This window comes from Chanodichthys erythropterus, chromosome 9, assembly GCF_024489055.1.
Source record: "Chanodichthys erythropterus isolate Z2021 chromosome 9, ASM2448905v1, whole genome shotgun sequence".
Classification (NCBI taxonomy): Eukaryota; Metazoa; Chordata; class Actinopteri; order Cypriniformes; family Xenocyprididae; genus Chanodichthys; species Chanodichthys erythropterus.
The window spans coordinates 11,573,773-11,594,378 of NC_090229.1; the positions used below are offsets into that span (position 1 = coordinate 11,573,773).

Consider the following 20,606-nt stretch of genomic DNA (forward strand, 5'->3'; position numbering starts at 1 on the left):
AACTTCTTTTTACTGCCTTCTTGTGCATGCTTACAGATTTACAAGCTTTTACGCTTTTGTAAGTCTTCTGCTAATACATATAGCCTGCCATTGATGACAAATCAGGGCTAAACACTGGCTATTTTAAAAGAAAAGTGAACTTGCTGTTTGAACAGGAAATATAATAACAACAAAGAAAACTGCACTCTTTGCTGTCTTTGAAATCAGTTTGTGAGATCAGTTTTGGTTCAGGTCAAATGTTTTAATTAAGTTTTGGAAGTAAAAGTAAAGTCCAAGTGAACATAGCCATTTTGCATCCTATGTTTAATTTAACCCGAGTTGATAAATGTGGTTAATCTTACCTGATACCTGATGATGAGTGTATTTGTATTTGCCTGGTATATGACTGCTTTATCTAACAAAGTTGAGCTACAGTATATGGCACTAATGGTTCACATTTATGAGATCATTTATTTGCAGGAGGAACTTGACAAATAGTCTACAACTAAAATGAAACACCCCAGTAGCCCATCTATCAAATGCTGAAGCATGTGCTATACTATCTACATCTTGTTTTTGTGTTGTACTAGGGAAGAACGGGACCTGTTGGAATGCCAGGACCAACTGGGAGATCAGGACCAGAGGGCACAGCTGGGAAGGATGGGGAGATGGGCCCACCTGGACCACCTGGGGAGGATGTAAGACTTGTGGGAATCAAAATAATCCATATGCATCTATGAAATGGTTTAATAAAGGTGTTTTATGAGAAATATATTGTACAACTCCACCCATAATTGCATACATTTTTTTTTGTGTGTGTGTTTTCTGTAGGGCCTGAAAGGTTATGAGGGAGAGAAGGGCAGTAAAGGGGAGCTGGGTGAGTGGGTAAGAATGACCAGGGTTTTTCTGTGGATAATGCCATAGCTAGGCAGTCATGGAATCTGTGTCTGCAGAACTCCAGTGAAAACACAGTTTTCCACAGAACTGGAACATCATGCATTGGCTGCATCCGAAAACTGAAAAATGCTGCCTTCGGAGGACGCATTCCATGGTAGGAAGGCATCAAGGCACGTCCGAATCCAAAGTTAGCTTCACTTCCAGATCACATCTCATGAGATGCCTTCATCTGATCGATTTGTGACAGTTCAGCTAAAAAAATAAAGATGGCATCTGAAAGTTGCGGCTGGTGGTCAGTTTGTGTGTAAATGTACATTTTTGATAATAGTTTGAGATGGTCCTCTCTGCAGAACACAATATCCAGGGGGTGGGGTTGGAACTAGATCCAACTCCTCACACTTTACATATCCCTAAACCTACCCGTCTTCGCCCCTAGATCTAAACCTACCCATCTCCACCTCCTCGCCCACTGGATCTCATGTGTTGTTCTGCAGTGGGTGGCTACTGGAAGATCACCTATTTTGCTGTAGATCATTAAACCATTACTCGTCCTCAGAAGTCTGTCTTAAATCAGTTTAGTGAGGTGCCTTCATGCACAAAGTCATTGCCTGATAGGGCAGCGATGGAACAAGTCAGCTGCCTAAGTTTTCGGATGCAGCCATTAAACTCTGCACTTGACTCATTTTCTTGACTCATTTTCAGCTACTGATAAGAGCACTCTCAAGGGCTTTTCACACTGCACTTAACCCCAGGTTATTGTCGTTCTAAATACCGCTTTTATTTTAGACACTTGTAATTCAGAAGCAGGGTTAGCACTGCTTTTGTGGTGTTAACCTCGCTTTGCAGTGTCAAACTTGTACAGTGTGAAATGATGCAGTGTTAAAATGTTACAACTACAATTAGCAACAGACATCAGATTTGATTTTCGAATATTTTAATCTATTCTGGAGAAGTTTGCAAATTCCATATGTGCCTAGGCATAACATAATCTAAATATCCAAGACCAAAATAAGAGTGCAAAACTGTCCACACAGTAATTGATTCTCTCACACCCATTCCTAGATTTGACTTCTTTACATTTAAAGAAAGTGTGTCTGATGTGTTCAGGGTGACCTTGGGGAACAAGGGCCTCAGGGAACCAAAGGAAGGAAAGGAGAGAAGGTAAGATGTCGCTCTCTCCAGACTTTCACTAAATATAATCATATCACTTACCAGCCAATTCTGTTTCTTTAGGGGAGAAAGGGAGAGAAGGGCGTAGCCGGGGTTATAGGATATATTGTGAGTAACAGTGTAATTTTTATTGCGTGTCAATTATTTATGAGGCAGTTATTCTGTCTGTTTATTCTGTATTCACACTACCATTCAAAAGTTTGGGGTCAGTAAATTTTTTTCAATGTTTTTGAGAAGTCTCTTAAGGCAGGAACACACCAAGCCGACGATCGGCCGTCGGGCAGTTTTTCTTGTGGACTAGTGGAGACAAAAGCAGACTGCGGGGTTTGCTCACGTCGGCAGCGTCTGTGTCCAAAGTTGCCCTGCCAGCACAAACCGACGCTAAACAACCGACGGCCAAGAAGCACGTCAGTTCTGCGCCTGCGTGATATGAAATGCCTTTCCAAAACAGCAGGCGGCAGTAGCTGAGCAGCCAATCAGAATGATCAGATGCCCCGACGGACCGACGAGCTCCGACGGCGATTCAACATTTCGAATCGGCCGAATAAAGGCCGACGAGGACCAACTTCAGCTGACGGTGCGGAACACACTGAGAAAACTTAGTCGGCCGACGAAGAAAAACTGCCCGACGGCCGAGGCTTGGTGTGTTCCTGCCTTAAGTTTTCTCAGTGTGTTCCGCATCGTCAGTCTACTTTCGTCTCCACTAGTTCGTCGGCGTCGGTTTGGTCTGTTCTGGCCTTTATTCTCACTGAGGCTGCATAATGATGAAAAATACAGTAAAACATTAATACTGTGAAATATTATTACTATTTAAAATAACTGTTTTCTGTTTTATTATATTTTAAAATGTAATTTATTCCTGTGATAGCAATGCTGGATTTTCATCAGCCAGTTACTCCAGTTTTCAGTGTCACATGATTCACCTTAAATCACTCTAATATGCTGATTTGGTGCTCTAGAAACATATCTTATTATTAATAAATTATAAATATCTTAACTGTCCCTTTTTATCAAATGCACCCTTGTTGAATATACGTATTATTATAACTTGTTGACCCCAATCATTTGAATATATATATATATATATTACAAGGTAAAAACATTTCTATCACATTCTATAACAAACAATATATTTTCCATACTCAGGGTCCACCTGGTCCAAGAGGACCACAGGGATTCATGGGCCCGACTGGTCCTCCTGTATGTGCTGAAATATCATTAATATTACATACAAATAAGATGAGCAAACTGGTTGTTAATTTTTTAATGATCTCTGTCACAGGGACAGAGAGGGGGGCTTGGGTTCACTGGATCACCAGGATCTCCAGTATGTTACAAAACTTAATTATTCTATATCATCTCTAAATTCTGACATATTCAAAGCTTTACCTTTGACCTCTCTTTACAGGGAAGTACAGGACCGAGAGGGTTGAAGGGAGTTCCGGGCGTCAACGGACCTCCTGTAAGAAACACTGTGCTTTTTACAAGCTCAAATCCAATAGTTCTAATTATCAGGTTCACATCATGGAAAACCCTGGAAATTGTGATTTTCATGTGTGTAAACTTGTGAATACAGTAAATATAAATGTTTTTACTTTTCCTAAAAAAGTTAATTGGCTAAATATTTCCATTTGAATGTGAATTTGAATAGAACATAATGCTCATTCTCTTTTATAAGGGCCAACTTGGTGAAATAGGGCCAAGGGGAGCACCTGGCAAGCAAGTTAGTTAAAAAAAAAAAAAAATTATTTCCGAAAAGTTACATTATAATATTTAAGATAATATTTCATTATGTTTTGACTAAAGCAATGAATCATTATATATTGCAGGGAGAGGAAGGGCCTGATGGTATTATTGGTATCCCTGGTGTTCCTGGACCACAGGTGCTGTTAACTATATCTTTCTCCGTTATATCATGTGTCTATGTCTTGTTTCCACCACTGTGATATTGGCTCTTGCAATTATTAAAGCTTAAACTTAAATATTTAAATTTAAATACGTGAAATAAACACTTTCAGTGTGCTGTAAAAGTGATCATGACACTATATCTTTTAATGTAATTTAATGCTGTTTTAAAGCAGCAGCAATATGAGATGTTAAATGTTTATCATGTAACAGTTCAGATCACAAAAGAGTATTTGTCACAATAATCAAAATATGTATCAAATTGTGCAGTCCTAGCTAGCTAGAGAAAATTATATAATGGTTTTGGTGCTGTCTTTGTCTGTCTGTACACTTCAGGGTCTGAAATAATAGAATAAAACAATAATTGCGACTTTTTATCTCACAATTCTGACTTCTAAAAGAGTTATAAAATCCAATTCTGAGGGGGAAAAAGACTGACTTTTTTCTCAGAATTGCAAGTTTATATCTCACAAGTCTGAGAAAAAAAGTCAGAACTGAAAGTTTATATCCTGCAATTCTGACTTTATAACACACAATTGCAACTTTATAACAATCAATTGTGACTTTATATCACATAATTCAAAAAGTCAGAATTGCGAGATGTAAACTCGCAATTGTGAGAAAAAGGTCAGAATTGTGAGACAAAAAGTCTCAATTACCTTTTTTAAATTTTATTCAGTGACAGAAACAAGCTTCCATTATGTCCTCTCAGTTACCACACTTACGTGCACATTATTGTGCATTTAGGACCCATATTCAGGTTAAGTTTTCATTTGGATATATGCAGTTATAAATGAACACTGTAATCATGCTAAAAATGTGGTGGAATATGAGAAAATTGCTATATTAATCTTTTTTTTTTTATGTGCAAAATGCTACAACTTGTGTTCGTCTGACTAGACTGACTATCCCACATAATCTTTTCAGGGAAAATCAGGGGGAGATGGACCACCGGGTCAAAAAGGAGACCCTGTATGTGCATCTCATGTTATATGATAAAAGCTTTGAAATTACAGACACATTTCTCAAGTCTCATTTTGATTTTCCTACATTTATCCGAAGCCTGTGTATTACTCATTAAACAGGGAGATGCAGGAATTGAGGGAAGCATTGGAGGTCCAGGACCACCGGGTATGAAAGTAAGCCTGCGGTTCAGTCTTATTGAAGAATTATAAAGTATTTAATATCTCCTTCGATATATCTCATATCCCTTTGTCACTCCAATGTGCTACTGTGATAATGTTTTCAAGCATAAAGCAATTTTCTTGTTTTAGGGTGCCAGTGGAAAACCAGGAAAACTTGGACCCTCAGGTGATCCAGTAAGATTACTTCAAACAGCTTCTTAATATTTCATATGTCTGATTGCTGTGAGACACGTTTACTATGATTTAAACTGAGTTTTCTTTGTAGTGCAATAGGGCTACACAATTATTAGAATATAAAATGAAAAACTGTGATATTGGCTCTTGCAATTATTAAAGCTTCGATTTAAATATTTAATTTTAAATACTTTAAATAAACACTTTCAGTGTGTTGTAAAAGTGAACATGCCACTATTATTTTAATGTTATGCTGTTTTTTTTCTTTAATGCTTGAAATCTAAGCAGCAGCACTATGAGATGTTAAATGTTTATCATATAACAGTTCAAATCACAAAATAGTATTTGTCACAATAATCAAAAGTCCTACCTAGCTAAAGAAAATTATATAATGGTTTTGGGATAATTGTACTTTCTGTCTTTGTCTGTCTGTAAACTTCAGGGTCTAAATGCCCAGCGTGGAGTGAAAGGAGATTCCGGCCAAAAGGGAGATCAAGTGAGTTCACTACAATATTTACAAAAGCCCTGGCCGAGTAAACAACACTTATTGAATGCCAGTTGCACACTGTTCTCAGACAAAAAAAAAAAAAAAAAAGGGAGTAAATGTTGAAAGAACTAATCCATCTTTTCTTATCTGTGGGTTCTCTTTGTCAGGGTCCTCCAGGGCTGCCAGGTAAACAGGGATTCAGAGGCAGAGGAGGGCATTCTGGTGTACAGGGAGAGACAGGCCCTATCGGACCTGCTGGTTTACCGGGGCCCACGGTGAGCGGCGGCTACTTTTAACTGGCTAAAAACTGACTCATTGAAAGTCAACTTAGTCAATGTATTGCTTTTGCTTCAGGGCTATGATGGACCTATTGGAGATCCTGGGAGACTAGGAAAAGATGGACTTAAGGTACAGTAACTGTAGTTCTCTATTTCTCAAACAAATGTAACCTAATGTGCTATCCCAGAAAAACACAGTTATCGTATACAAATGGCGTCTGCAGGGAGAGAGAGGTCCTCCGGGTATCCAAGGTGTCCGTGGCCCACGAGGTGACAAGGTGATTGATAATTCCTCTCTCTGAAAGATGACATACTTTAGATACCACATTCATAAACATTTGCAATAAAACAACACTATTTAACTTTAAAAGGGTCGGATTGGCCAAGGAGGATTTTCTGGTTTTCCAGGACCTTTGGTAAGTATAATTTATTAAATACAGGACACCAATTGTTTAAGTAGATTTATTTGATCATAGCACAGTGGTATTTACAGAAAAATCTATCTGTAGATTATTTTTCATTACTTCTAACTAAAACTACTAATAGCTTTGACCTGTAGGTGGCGCTGTAAACACATTTACATTATTTTTACAGAACACTGTGGCAATGATAAACTTAGTTTTGCCAAAGTTTTTACTACTAGTGTCCATTACAGACTCCAAGTCCGAAAGTGAAAAATTATGAGAAAACTAAAAGATTTGTTTTAAAAGTATTTCTAAATGTCTTTTTTATAGGGGGAGATGGGAAAATCAGGAGAACTAGGACCTGAAGGAGAGCCTGGTATTAAGGTTCCCTTGTACATCAGATCATTACTTTTTAAATATATTAAAATGTCTTTTTAACAACTTTAAAAGTGTCATGCATTATTTAGTAAGGTCTGCTCATGTTTTTGTAATTCCTATGGTCAGAATTATTTCAGTTACAACAGAAAATCACACTCATGTACATGGACAAAAAAAATTTTTAATTGATTTTTTATTTATTTGTTTGCTTTTTATTGGACAGGGTAGACCAGGGGTCCCTGGAGGAACTGGATTTAAAGGTCAAAAGGTAAATTGAGTTCCCTAATGATTGGTCAAATGCATGTCATACTCCAACACTGAATGTCACAGCAAAATTAGCATAGCGCTGATTTAAAGGTGCAGTAGGAGATCTGGGAAATGCTAAAGTTAGCCTGCTAGCATTGAAAGTATACGATCCCACCCTCCCTGCAAATAGCCGTCCAAAAATATTTCTGTAGAGAATCACCTATTGCACCTTTAACTGTAGCATAGACAGACGTGGATTAGCATGTGTCAAGCTATATCATGTTATATTATCTAAGTCATGATGTTTATCATCATTTAGGGACTGCAGGGTGTTTCGGGGAGTAGAGGACAGGACGGCACTCATGGTTCACCTGTAAGAGCCACACATACAACTTTTGATAAAGAATGCACAGTTAGTTTGCCTCATTAGCCACTAAGAGTAATATGTGTTACAGGGATCAATTGGACCACAGGGGTCAGATGGAGATAGAGGACCTACAGGACCCCGGGTAAGACCTCTTCTTATTTTTTAGGCTTTGTGAGACATCTTTATACTGACTTGGACTGATTAAATCTGATGTCTGAACAGGGTTTACAGGGAAAGCCTGGTGGACCAGGAATCCAAGGTCCTGTTGGAAAAACTGTGAGTTTTATTTTCCTTTTCTGATTGACAGGGTTTCCAAACCCTTCAGTGTCTTAGTTATGCAACACCCCATCTTGTGGTATATTTAGCTGTTAAAAATGTCATAGTTTGCCAGGCCTGTCATTGCTGTCTAAGAATATGACCTGCAGCACAATGCTATTAAACAACCTTTTTTAAAGGGGGAACCAGGGAGCCGAGGTCTCACTGGCAAACCTGGAAAGCCTGGAATCACAGTAAATAATGATTTCATAAAATTCCTACCTTTTTTTTAAATCTAACATGACACCCAGTTCTCCAGCATAGACCTTGTCCAAATTTGGATATTTTTCTGTGCTCTTTTATTGCAACTGGCGATGAATTTTATGTGGCCAGTTCACTTTTGATAGTGTTTTGTTTTTTAAATTTATTTATATAATACATTGTGTCATGGTCTGTTTCCTTCAGGGTGTCAAAGGCAGAGAGGGTTCAGTAGGGTTTCATGGCAGTCCTGGGGAAAAGGTTAGTGGTTTTGTAAAATGTAGAAGTCACGTCATGTGACACATCACTGCATATGATGACAAAACTTAATGAGACAAAAAGCTAAAAACATTATTAGCCAAGTTTAACAGTAATCAGCAGCAGAAGCAGAAAGTTTCCTTTCATTCTTGCATTTAAACCAAACCTCCTCCATTCACAAGCCATATGTTCATCTGTCCATTCTTTTCTTATAATTCATACCCAAATACATCTTTTAATTTGATATTAGGGGAAAAATGGCCCTGAGGGGCCAAAAGGAAAGCCTGGACAGCCAGTAAGTGCCTTATCTTATTTAATTGCCATTAAAATTTAGGCTCTGTTACTTTGATTGAAATCTATCATTTTTGCTATCTAGGGTCCTCGAGGCATACCAGGAGAGAAGGGCTACATAGGACCACTTGTAAGACATACATTTAACACACATTCACAATTTTTTTGCAATCTTTTGGACAGTGATGCAGAAATAGTAAGCGTTTATCCAATGTTGAAAAGATGTGTGATTTGTGTGAAACATTTGTAAATTAAATCTTCTAAAGGGCCCACGAGGAAACATAGGCCAGTGGGGTGAGACAGGTCTGCAGGGGCCGGTAGGAAATCAAGGGCCCCGGGGACCTCCTGGGCCATATGGACTGGCTGGGTACCCAGTATGTGTTTTTGGATTATTTGGTTTATTGTTGTGAGGACTGATGGAAGGTTTCAGCTCTAATTCCATATTGTCTCTCTTTCAGGGTAAAGATGGACCACCTGGACCCATCGGACCTCCAGGAGATAAAGGCAATAAGGTGGGCTATTTTTTTTCTAGTTTTATCTTCATTATATACAGTATGTAAAATATATTGCCATTCTCCCATTGTGGCCTTGTATGAGACCTTTTGTTCATAAATGTTTTGGCCAAAGGGACTGAGAGGAGCTAGTGGACTGAAGGGAGTTGCTGGTATCGATGGTGAGGAGGTAGATTGCTTATAAATTTTGATTATGTAGTTACACTTACTGCAAAGATAATTAAGATACTTTTATTCAGCAAGGATGCATTAAATTGTTCAAAAGTAACAGTAAAAATGTTTACATTGTAAATGTATCATGGTTTCCACAAATATATGAAGCGGCACAACTCTTTTCAACATTGATAATATTAAGAAATGTTCTTTTTCAGCATACAGTGGGTACGGAAAGTATTCAGACCCCCTTATATTTTTCACTCTTTGTTATATTGCAGCCATTTGCTAAAATCATTTAAGTTCATTTTTTTTTCTCATTAATGTACACCCAGCACCCCATATTGAAAGGGAAAACACAGAATTGTTGACATTTTTGCAGATTTATGAAAAAAGAAAAACTGAAATATCACATGATCCTAAGTATTCAGACCCTTTGCTGTGACACTCATATATTTAACTCAGGTGCTGTCCATTTCTTCTGATCATCCTTGAGATGGTTCTACACCTTCATTTGAGTCCAGCTGTGTTTGATTATACTGATTGGACTTGATTAGGAAAGCCACACACCTGTTTATATAACCTTACAGCTCACAGTGCATGTCAGAGCAAATGAGAATCATGAGGTCAAAGGAACTGCCTGAAGAGCTCAGAGACAGAATTGTGGCAAGGCACAGATCTGGCCAAGGTTACAAAAAAAATTCTGCTGCACTTAAGTTTCCTAAGAGCACAGTGGCCTCCATAATCCTTAAATGGAAGACGTTTGGGACGACCAGAACCCTTTCTAGAGCTGGCCGTCCGGCCAAACTGCGCTATCGGGGGAGAAGAGCCTTGGTGAGAGAGGTAAAGAAGAACCCAAAGATCACTGTGGCTGAGCTCCAGAGATGCAGTCGGGAGATGGGAGAAAAAGTTGTAGAAAGTCAACCATCACTGCAGCCCTCCACCAGTCGGGGCTTTATGGCAGAGTGGCCCGACGGAAGCCTCTCCTCAGTGCAAGACACATGAAAGCCCGCATGGAGTTTGCTAAAAAACACCTGAAAGATTCCAAGATGGTGAGAAATAAGATTCTCTGCTCTGATGAGACCAAGATAAAACTTTTTGGCCTTAATTCTAAGCGGTATGTGTGGAGAAAACCAGGCACTGCTCATCACCTGTCCAATACAGTCCCAACAGTGAAGCATGGTGGTGGCAGCATCATGCTGTGGGGGTGTTTTTCAGCTGCAGGGACAGGACGACTGGTTGCAATCGAGGGAAAGATGAATGCAGCCAAGTACAGGGATATCCTGGACTAAAACCTTCTCCAAAGTGCTCAGGACCTCAGACTGGGCTGAAGGTTTACCTTCCAACAAGACAATGGCCCTAAGCACACAGCTAAAATAACGAAGGAGTGGCTTCACAACAACTCTGTGACTGTCCTTGAATGGCCCAGCCAGAGCCCTGACTTAAACCCAATTGAGCATCTCTGGAGAGACCTAAAAATGGCTGTCCACCAACGTTTACCATCCATCCTGATAGAACTGGAGAGGATCTGCAAGGAGGAATGGCAGAGGATCCCCAAATCCAGGTGTGAAAAACTTGTTGCATCTTTCCCAAAAAGACTCATGGCTGTATTAGATCAAAAGGGTGCTTCTACTAAATACTGAGCAAAGGGTCTGAATACTTAGGACCATGTGATATTTCAGTTTTTCTTTTTTAATAAATCTGTAAAAATGTCAACAATTCTGTGTTTTTCTGTCAATATGGGGTGCTGTGTGTACATTAATGAGAAAAAAAAAAGAACTTAAATGATTTTAGCAAATGGCTGCAATATATTTAAGGGGGTCTGAATACTTTCATACCCACTGTATTAGAATGATTTCTTAAGGATCATGTGACACTGAAGACTGGAGTAATGATGCTGAAAATTCAACTTTGATCACAGGAATAATTACATTTTAAAATATATTCAAATTCGAATTTTTAAATTGTAATAATATTTCACAATATAACTGTTTTACTGTATTTTTGATCAAATAAATGCTGCCTTGGTGAGACTCAAAAATATTTCAAAAATCCTATTGACCCCATACCTTTTAATAATAGTATAATAGTATTAAATAGATGGGTGGTGCTTTGCTTTAGGGCCTAGTGGGTAAAACTGGACCAGTCGGACCAGCAGGAAGTAAAGGACTGCCTGTGAGTACAAATCCTCTGATGCTGTATTTTTGCCATCTCCATTTCATACGTGTACATTGTGTTATGGTGTTCTATGTAAATGATACACAGGACAGAACTGTCGGTTGTAGGGTGAGAAGGGTCAAAAAGGCTGTCTTGGTGAACATGGCCTAAAAGGAATCCCAGGCGAGAGTGGAAATCGAGGACCACCTGGTGCGAAAGGACCAGCAGGAAGAGATGTGAGATTATTTATCTGTTTTTGGATTATTTCCCAAGTACGCAATACCGTAAATGAATAAAAGAGATGTTGTGTTTGTTTTTTTATAAGGGTTTGAGAGGTGCTCCAGGGCAGAAGGGAGATCCTGGATCCCCTGGTGAAAAAGTTAGTTTTTTTTAAGTTTGCACAGGTGATTGGATGAAATAGTCAAATGCATTATTGTATTCTGATTGTTATTATGTTTTCTGTGTGTTTTTGTGAATGCTTAGGGTCAGTCAGGTGTAAGAGGTCAATCCGGCTTGGTGGGAAAGTACGGTCCTGGGGGAAACATGGGAGAAGCTGGTGATAAAGGTGACAAAGGTCGACATGGACTTGTTGTGGGTACCACTTCCTCCTTTACAGACAGTGTAGCCTATAGGGAAATATAAATTTATTTTGATTATTTCACTGTTCTTTGGATATTAAAGGGTGAGGCAGGAACAAATGGGCCTCCGGGTCCAAATGGTGCTGTTGGATTACCAGTAAGTTAGGTTTGATATATTTTATGTATTGTATATTTTGGGATATATATTCAACATTTGTGTATTTCATTCAAATTTAGGGTTTGCCTGGAAAAGAAGGATTTGTTGGACAAAGTGGAAAGCATGGGCTGAAAGTATGTTTGTATTATTTTTTACTGTCTTCTGATGCCATATTTACCTAGACCTATAGTTCATTCTGTATCAAATACATTAGACGGTCACTGTCAATTGACCTAATGTGGTCTTAAGTTATTCACCCATGTTTTGTGTGGTAAGATGAAATAAAATGTATGCTCTGTTACACTATTGTATGAGTAAGTACATCGGCTTTTGTTTTTGTCTCCTGTAGGGAGAGCCTGGACTTAAAGGGAATTCAGGGGGCCCTGGGAAGATAGGCCTAAGTGTAGGTTTTTACTTTTGAAAATGCATACATTATAAAAAAGATGTCTGGCCTTATGGACCTGATCTTGTATGCTACAGGGTGTTCAAGGTCCAAGTGGGAAGAAAGGAGAACCTGGAACAAGAGGCAAAATGGTGAGATAACACTTTACACCCCGATTGGTTTCCAAAACAAAGAACAAAATGAGAAGCATTTTTCAATAAAACCAAGACAAAGGCATTTTGTACTGGCATACAGTATGTTAAAGTGTACAGTGTTAACATATTTGATTGATCTTTGCCCCTGTTTAGGGTTCAGTGGGTCAGCCAGGAGCTGTGGGTCCTCACGGTCTGAAGGGAAAACCAGGATCTTCAGGACCTCCAGGGGGAAAAGGAGTCAAGGGTCAATCAGGGCCAAAAGTCAGTGGGTCGATATTTTACAGACGTATCATTTAATCTGCTCAAAAATTACTGCATGCTTTGTGACTAGAATGTTGCTCATATTTTAATGTTTGCCAACGTATTGAAAAAAAAAAACCTGTTGAATTTGGACAACAAAACATTACAACAAGCCCACTCAGATTAAGGGATAAAGGGATAGTTCACCCAAAAAACTTTCGTTCATCTTCGGTACACAAATGAAGATCTTTTTGAGGATATCTGAGAGCTTTCTGTCCATAGACTGCTATGCAACTGACACACTTTGATTCCCACATTAAATCGGTTCATCATATAAAGCAATCAAGTCTCTTCAGAAAATTTGGACTAAACCACTCAATTCATATGGATTAGTTTGACTTTATGAACTTTTTGAAGCATCAAAGTGTCTGCGTTGCTGTCTATGGAGAGACAGAATGCTGTCAGATTTAATCAAAAGATCTTCATTTGTGTTCTGAAGATGAACGAAGGTCTTATGGGTTTGGAACGACATGAGGGACATGATTAATTAATGACAGAATTTTCATTTTTGGGTGAACTAACCTTTTAATGTGATTCTTTCACACAGGGAATGAGCGGTTCTACTGGAAGGAGAGGCAGTAAAGGTGTTGCAGGAAAGCCAGTGGGTCCAAAAATCTTTTCTGACATTTATGGTCTTGATAATCAGCAGCTTTACTGGTATTATTTCATATTTCTCTAACACAAAAATAAAAAGTTCATGCATTTGTTTAATTGTTCTCTAGGGACCTCGAGGACCAAAAGGGAAACATGGCAGTCCTGGTCTCCCTGGAAAGCCAGCAAGTATCCCTAGGACAAATCCTTAACCTTTTTAACTGTTTAATGATTGTGCCAAATACGATTGTCTTTTACATTAACTTCATTTAAGGGGAAAGGTGGAACAGATGGACTGCTGGGAGTTATAGGCACTGAGGGCGACCCAGTGAGTAGCTTGACTTTATTCACTATTCAAATTTTATGAAGGTGCTTGCTTGCCCATGCAAAACTAACGGCCACAAAGCTAGGGTGTATTCTAAGTTGTTGCTGGAATGTGTGGCCCAAGATCAGTCAGATCGCTTAGAACTGTAATATTCCTAGAATTGAATACGTCAAATTACATTCTCACTGTACAGGTGCTACTAAGTGAATGTTTATATTAACTTCTAGGGTGACATTGGATTCAGAGGACCTTCAGGGAGACCAGGTTTGCCAGGTGGTGCTGTAAGTAAGCTTGTTTTATACAGAATGTTTGAATGATTCATTATAAAGTAAAGTAATATATGGTCATGATTTGAAGCATGGTTTGAAATACACATTCACAGGGCACCCCAGGAAAACCGGGTTTGCAAGGAAGTCAAGGACTATCTGGACCAAAGGTAATTTCTCTTCTTACTTATTAATAAATATTTCCTACAACAGTCAGTTGACCAGCCTCTTCATCACAGGGCTCTATAGGACCAGAAGGGAAACCAGGGCCCGCTGGGCTGATAGGGCCGAAGGTATTTTAAATAAAGTCATTGTTTTGCCTTCTACAATCCACAAGGATTTTATTTTATTATTATTAATTTTGTTTAAATTAGGGGATTCCAGGACTTCGAGGTGAAAAGGGAGATGTTGGACAGAAAGGACCTAAGGTATCCCTGTAAAGCCATGACATCCAATATATTAGTCAGAAAAAAATCAAAGTTTATTGAACCTTTTGACAAATTCTCAAAAAAAAAAAATAATAATAATAATAAAAAAGGTTTGCATATATGTTTTTGTTGAGTTTCATATTTGATACGGCAGGGTTTTATGGATCATAGTATGACATAGGAGAATATGGAGCTCATACTTGAGTAAGAAAAAAAAACACCTCCCAGACCCAAACTGAACAAAAATAGGCAATTTGGTGCAATTACTGATATTTATATGGCTGAAAATGAAGATGTAATTCTTAAAGTTTGTAATGTACCTGAAGGGTATATTTAGAGGGTATTTTCATTTTTAGAATCACACTAAAAGATGCCTATACTTTACTAAAAAGTATAAACTGTTGATAATTTAGAAGTCTTAGAAATTTGTGTATTAAATATGATACATACAATATGCTTTATAGCGTTAATATGCTCATTAATACAATTTACAGGGCCATATTGGAATTAGAGGATTGCAAGGGCCCATTGGACCACCAGGAGAAAAGGTAATTTCAGATGAAACACAGCAAAAACAACCAGTTTCTTTTTATACTATGAATGTTTTCCTTCATCTTGCAGGGAAAGCAAGGTGCTCCAGGGTACAAGGGGCGGCCTGGGCCAAAAGGCAGAAGGGTAAATAACTTCCTGCACTTTATATTGTGCACATACTTACTGTGACCCTTTGTTTTATATAAGTATGTTTTTTGTTGCAGGGAGAAGCTGGTGCTCGTGGGCCTCCTGGTGGCAAAGGATTTCCTGGTTCAACTGTATGTCTCTTTGTAAACTCATTGACAAACTTTATTTGCTTTTGAACAATAGCACAGATCAGACAGATTCTTATTTTGCTCTACAGGGTCCACCTGGAAGGAAGGTGTGTACTGAAATTGCAGGTGTGATTGTAATTTATATAGCTCTGCTTATCATTACCCTGTACCTGAACCAGGTAGGTACAGCACAGAGACAGATCTTACGGTCAGGCTGACCTGTAGTGATGCAGTAATAACTCAAACGACAATGTTCAGTGGGGTTATGTTGAAGTGTTGAAAATATATATATATTACATTTTAAGTTTATGAAAATTGCAAAGAAAAGTTATGGTATAAAAATAAATAAGAAATATGCCATCACATGAATAAATTACTTTTAAATGGAATTAAATAGAAAACTGACAGAAAATATTTCACAATATTTCTGTTTTCTGTATTTTGATCAAATAAATGAAGCTTTGGTGAGCATAAGAGTCTTTACAGTAATGGTTCCCTCAATCTGAGTGATTCATAACTGATAATTTTTTAAAGGGATAGTTCACCCAAAAATGAAAATTTGATGTTTATCTGCTTACTCCCAGCACATCCAAGATGTAGGTGACTTTGTTTCTTCAGTAGAACACAAATAATGATTTTTAACTCCAACCGTAGCCTACTGTCAGTCAAATAATGGGAGTGAAGGGGAACTTAGATAAATAAGTCGAAAAACCTTGCATAGACAAATCCAAATTAAACCCTGCAGTTCGTGACGACACATTGATGTCCTAAGACACGAAACAATCAGTTTGTGCGAGAAACCGAACAGTATTTATATAATTTTTTACCTCTAATACACCACTATGTCCAACTGCGTTCAGCACTCGCTTAGTGAGGTCTGATCGCGCTCTGACAACGGCAGTGATGTCTAGTACTTATTGAAGTATAAGCGCGAGACATCACTGCAGTTGTCAGAGCACGATCAGACCTCACTAAGCGAATACACTTAATTTGGATTTGTCTATGCAAGGTTTTTTGACTCTTATTGATCCAAGTACCCATTCACTCGCATTATTTGACTGACAGACGGCAACGGTTGGAGTTAAAAATCATCATTTGTGTTCTATTGAAGAAACAAAGTCACCTACATCTTGGATGCGCTGGGGGTAAGCAGATAAACAACAAATTTTCATTTTTGGCTGAACTGTTCCTTTAAAAGATATGCAATCCGAATAAACAAAAAAGTGTTTTTTTTATGTTTGTTGAATAAAATCTATATATCAACCACAATGAACTTCCAGAGTGCAAAAGATTCACTCCCACCCACTGCGAACAGCCAAGGTGTGACCCTTTTTTCGAAAAGCTTAAGATGGTTAAATGTGCTTTCTTAAATATTGTTCATATCAACAGGGTATGAAAGGTGTTCAGGGAATATCGGGACAAAAAGGTGTGAAAGGTCGGAGAGGTCCACCTGTAAGTTTTTCCTGAATGTGACTGCATGTTAATAATGTCAGCACTTTCATTTCATACTTATTTCACTCCTTTTAAAGAGATCTTGTGCCTTAATCCTTTATATTCTGAATTAATTTCATTTTCTTACAAGGGAAAACCAGGTATTCACAGCCAACTGACACCAAGGCTTCATCCTCCTCCTCGTGCTCAAAGAAGAGTCTCACAAAATGTTGGTACTAACTCAAGCAGTCAAGCTTGATTTATTGAACACAGAAACACACTTTTATTGTCAAATACAGGTAGAGGAAAAGGTGGGGTTGGGTAGCAGGAAGACCCAAGATAATTAAGATGACCCAAGATGAAGCTTTTAATATATTGATTGTACTAATGTCTTTGCACATTCTTTTTAGAAAGCAAGGTTATTATTACGAAAGTCTCGATTTGATGACCCTGAAGATGGGATTGAGGATAATAGAAACTCACAAGGCACCAAAGACAGCCCAGCCACCACCTGCAGAGAGCTGAGTCTCATCCAGCCTCACCTTAGAGACGGTGAGCAGAAAACCACTGTCAACTTCAGATCAGAAAATGTACTCTTGTTTAAAAAGAAAAATCTCATAGAAGGACATTTTTAATTAATTGTGGTCATGTATTTATAGGGCACTACTACGTTGATCCTAACCACGGATGTCCATTTGATGCTCTCCGTGTGTTCTGTAATTTCACTGCTGGTGGTCTAACTTGTGTGTCTCCTGTCCAGTCTAAAGTAAGAGGATTTTCATCAATCTTCTTGGATGACTCTAAAGCCCAAAGTATACTGCACTTTTTAGACGTACACGAGGTCAGCGTACAGTGCGTGTGGTGCGAATTTCGTCATCAGAACAGTATGTGCACGTCGCACGTGCACATTTAATTTTTTTTGCAGTAATTAGTTTAGCTATGGTGGCAGCCATGCCCTGGGGGCGTCGATTCACAAAGTAGTCAAAGAAAAACTGCATAAACAAAACAGACCGGAACGCATGAAGCTACAGCGACGATGGAGGCCTACATAGGAGAGATTTTGCAAAGAGGTTAGAAAGTACCCTCATTTGTACAACTCTAGCATGAAAGAATACAAAGATGCTTACATGGGTTGTAACTCGTGGAGAGAGATTGCTCAAAATTGTGCATGCGTTGAACGCCTGTGTATGAAGTTTACTTTGCAAGGCTGTGCGTTCGACTGTACATATACTAGTGTACGCGTAAAATATTATATAAAAAGTATACCCAGGGTTATAGACACATACGTAAACAGTGTTGCCAACTTAGCATCTTTGTAGATAGATTGAGCAACATTTCAGACATCTTTAGCAACTTTTTTCAGCTAGCGACAAATCTAGTGACTTTTTTGGACTGCTGGTTAAAGGTACAATGTAACTTTTTTTTGTTCAAAATTTAAATAATGAGTCAATACATTCTTCCAAAATGTGTTTTTGTCTTACTTTGATTCACTATGGTAAGCCTACTATAAGTGTTTATATTTTAGACCTGCCTGGAAGGTTTTCCCGGGAAATTGTGTACATACATCACTCGCCCGTGCGTGTCGCATCATATCCAACAGAGGAGAGTCTGCTGCCAAAAAAAGAATGCAACAGAGCTCGTAATAAAACAAGAATCAACATTGGCTTGGCTTTACGGAAATGGCGAGAACTGAGAGATTTGAAATAAAAGATTTGAAGTAAAAGCGATGTGGAGATGGTGATTGCTCAATTAGTTAGGTATTTTATTGAACAGATAAATTGCCATATGTAGCTCTCTAACAGAGTTCACTGTAAAGCATTATCTATTGTGAAGGGTCATTTCATTATGGTTGTTGTAGCACTGCTCTTAAGCCTAGTAGTGAATGTTTTATGGGCAGTAGGATAACCATATTCATCCTCACAGTCATACAGTGCATGACCAAAACAATGTTCTTCCGCAAAATGCATGCAGTTTTGTTACAGGGCCTAAAATTACATAGTGTACCTTTTAACATGTGGTCAGTCAGTCGCTATATCATGCTCATAACGTTGTCTGACAGAAAATATGTAATTGAGAATAGCTTTATTGGACATTCGGCTATATATTATAGTGAAATACAGGATGTGAGTATGGATTAAGAGAGAAAACAGATGTGAAATGCCAACAGTTGTCACATTTAGCAACTTTTTGAGCAGGCTTTAGCTACTTTCCATTGAAAATTGTAGGCAACATTGCACATACACTGATGTTTTTTACTCTGAGATGTCCAAAAGTGTGATTAAATTAGAATTTTATAGAGATTTGTTGCTCATCATTCTATTACACACAACAAATCACATAGACACAGAAACATACAATAACATATGAACACGTACTGAAGAAGACTGCTTTGTGCAGGTATTGTTATACTGAAATGATACTATATTTGTGGTCATGATTTTGTAAGATTTCAGGAATATGGCCATCAGTGGACAGATCTAAGAAGTGGTTTAGTGAGCTTCACAGAGGCTTCAAGGTAAATGACTGAACTTACTGAATTTCATAAGATGATGAAATTTCTTGTAAATTTAGGGATTTTTTTTTTGTTTCTATGGAAACAAGTGCCATGAATATGATTATTTCTGTTAAGAATGACAGGCATCTTAATGAATGTAATTTTCTGATTTTTGCACTCCACAGTTTGAGTACAGAGATCTTAGTGTTGTCCAACTACGATTCCTACGGTTACACAGTAACTCTGCCACACAAAGCATCAGCCTGAAATGTCCCAAAAAACACAGCCCCGCTGCTAAACACAAGGTTACCACCAAGAGGGTGCTACATTTACGAGGAGACTCCAATGAAGAAATCCATCCATCCCATGTCATCATATCACAACATGGTTGTGAGGTTAGAAGTAATCTCTGGTAATGAAATTAGTGTATGACACATGATAACAGCTTTGCTAAATGAGAAATTTCCAAAAAAGACACAGGGCCAAACTGTGCCAAGTAAAGCTATTGCATAACAAGAGCATAAGTGTTTTCCTTGCCTTATGTTGCAGGTAACGGCACAAGTGAGGGTTCTAGGGAATTCAGAGCTCCACAGAGGAGACGTGCAACTGCTTCCCATAAGAGACGTTTTTTTAGAGGGCGGAGGAGAGACCTGGGAAAAAGATGCGAGCATCGTCCTTGGACATGTGTGCTTTTTATAGTCTCTTTCCAAAGTAGATTGCATTTACAAAGCTCCTGGGAGGAATGAAATGTTTCCAGCTGACAGTACTTTGAGTATTGTATTATAATGTAAGGTACTTTATGATCAGTGATTTCCAGCATAGCTGAATATGTTCTCTGGGTTTATATTATTCAGATTTCCTGTAGACTGAAAGTGGTGCAATAATTGTTTGCGTGTGTGTAGTGAGCATGTAAGTTTATTTAGACTTGTGTGTCAGTGAATTGTGAGTATTTATGATAACGATTTATTTATGTAAGGTGTAAGAATTTGTATTGGAGGAAAAGTGTAATTCACGCAGTACCTTAGTGTTTTACTAACTGATATAAAAAAAAAACAAATTAAAATCTTACAGGGCATTCCTAATTTATATACAGTAAATTGCAAAAATAGTATGTTTTTTCTAGAAATGTGTCATGAAATGCCCTTTATTTTTGCAATATTCCTAATGATGCAATAAACAAACCCTGGATTACTAATACTGCTTTTTGCTGTACTTTAAAACTAGGCAACATTTCACACACATTCATGAATTATATATAGCAGGCTTTTATAATCTCCACAATGGGAACATTAAATAGAATGAATATGACCAAGGCATGTTCTTCGTGGGATACATATATTTATCCCACATTACATATTTGAGAAAAGTGAGACAACCAG

General features: G+C 38.2%; 2 long non-coding RNA genes across 2 annotated transcripts; both read left to right on the top strand.

Annotated features, from left to right (window-relative positions):
• The first annotated feature begins 6,259 nt into the window (after positions 1-6,259).
• LOC137027409 (uncharacterized) lies at positions 6,260-7,410 on the top strand. The gene is made up of 5 exons (XR_010896029.1): positions 6,260-6,313; positions 6,407-6,451; positions 6,770-6,823; positions 7,041-7,085; positions 7,383-7,410. It is a non-coding gene; the product is annotated as an uncharacterized lncRNA (long non-coding RNA).
• Positions 7,411-19,048: 11,638 nt separating this feature from the next.
• LOC137026718 (uncharacterized) lies at positions 19,049-19,895 on the top strand. Its single transcript, XR_010895916.1, has 3 exons — positions 19,049-19,248; positions 19,413-19,622; positions 19,777-19,895. It is a non-coding gene; the product is annotated as an uncharacterized lncRNA (long non-coding RNA).
• The last annotated feature ends 711 nt before the right edge of the window (positions 19,896-20,606 follow it).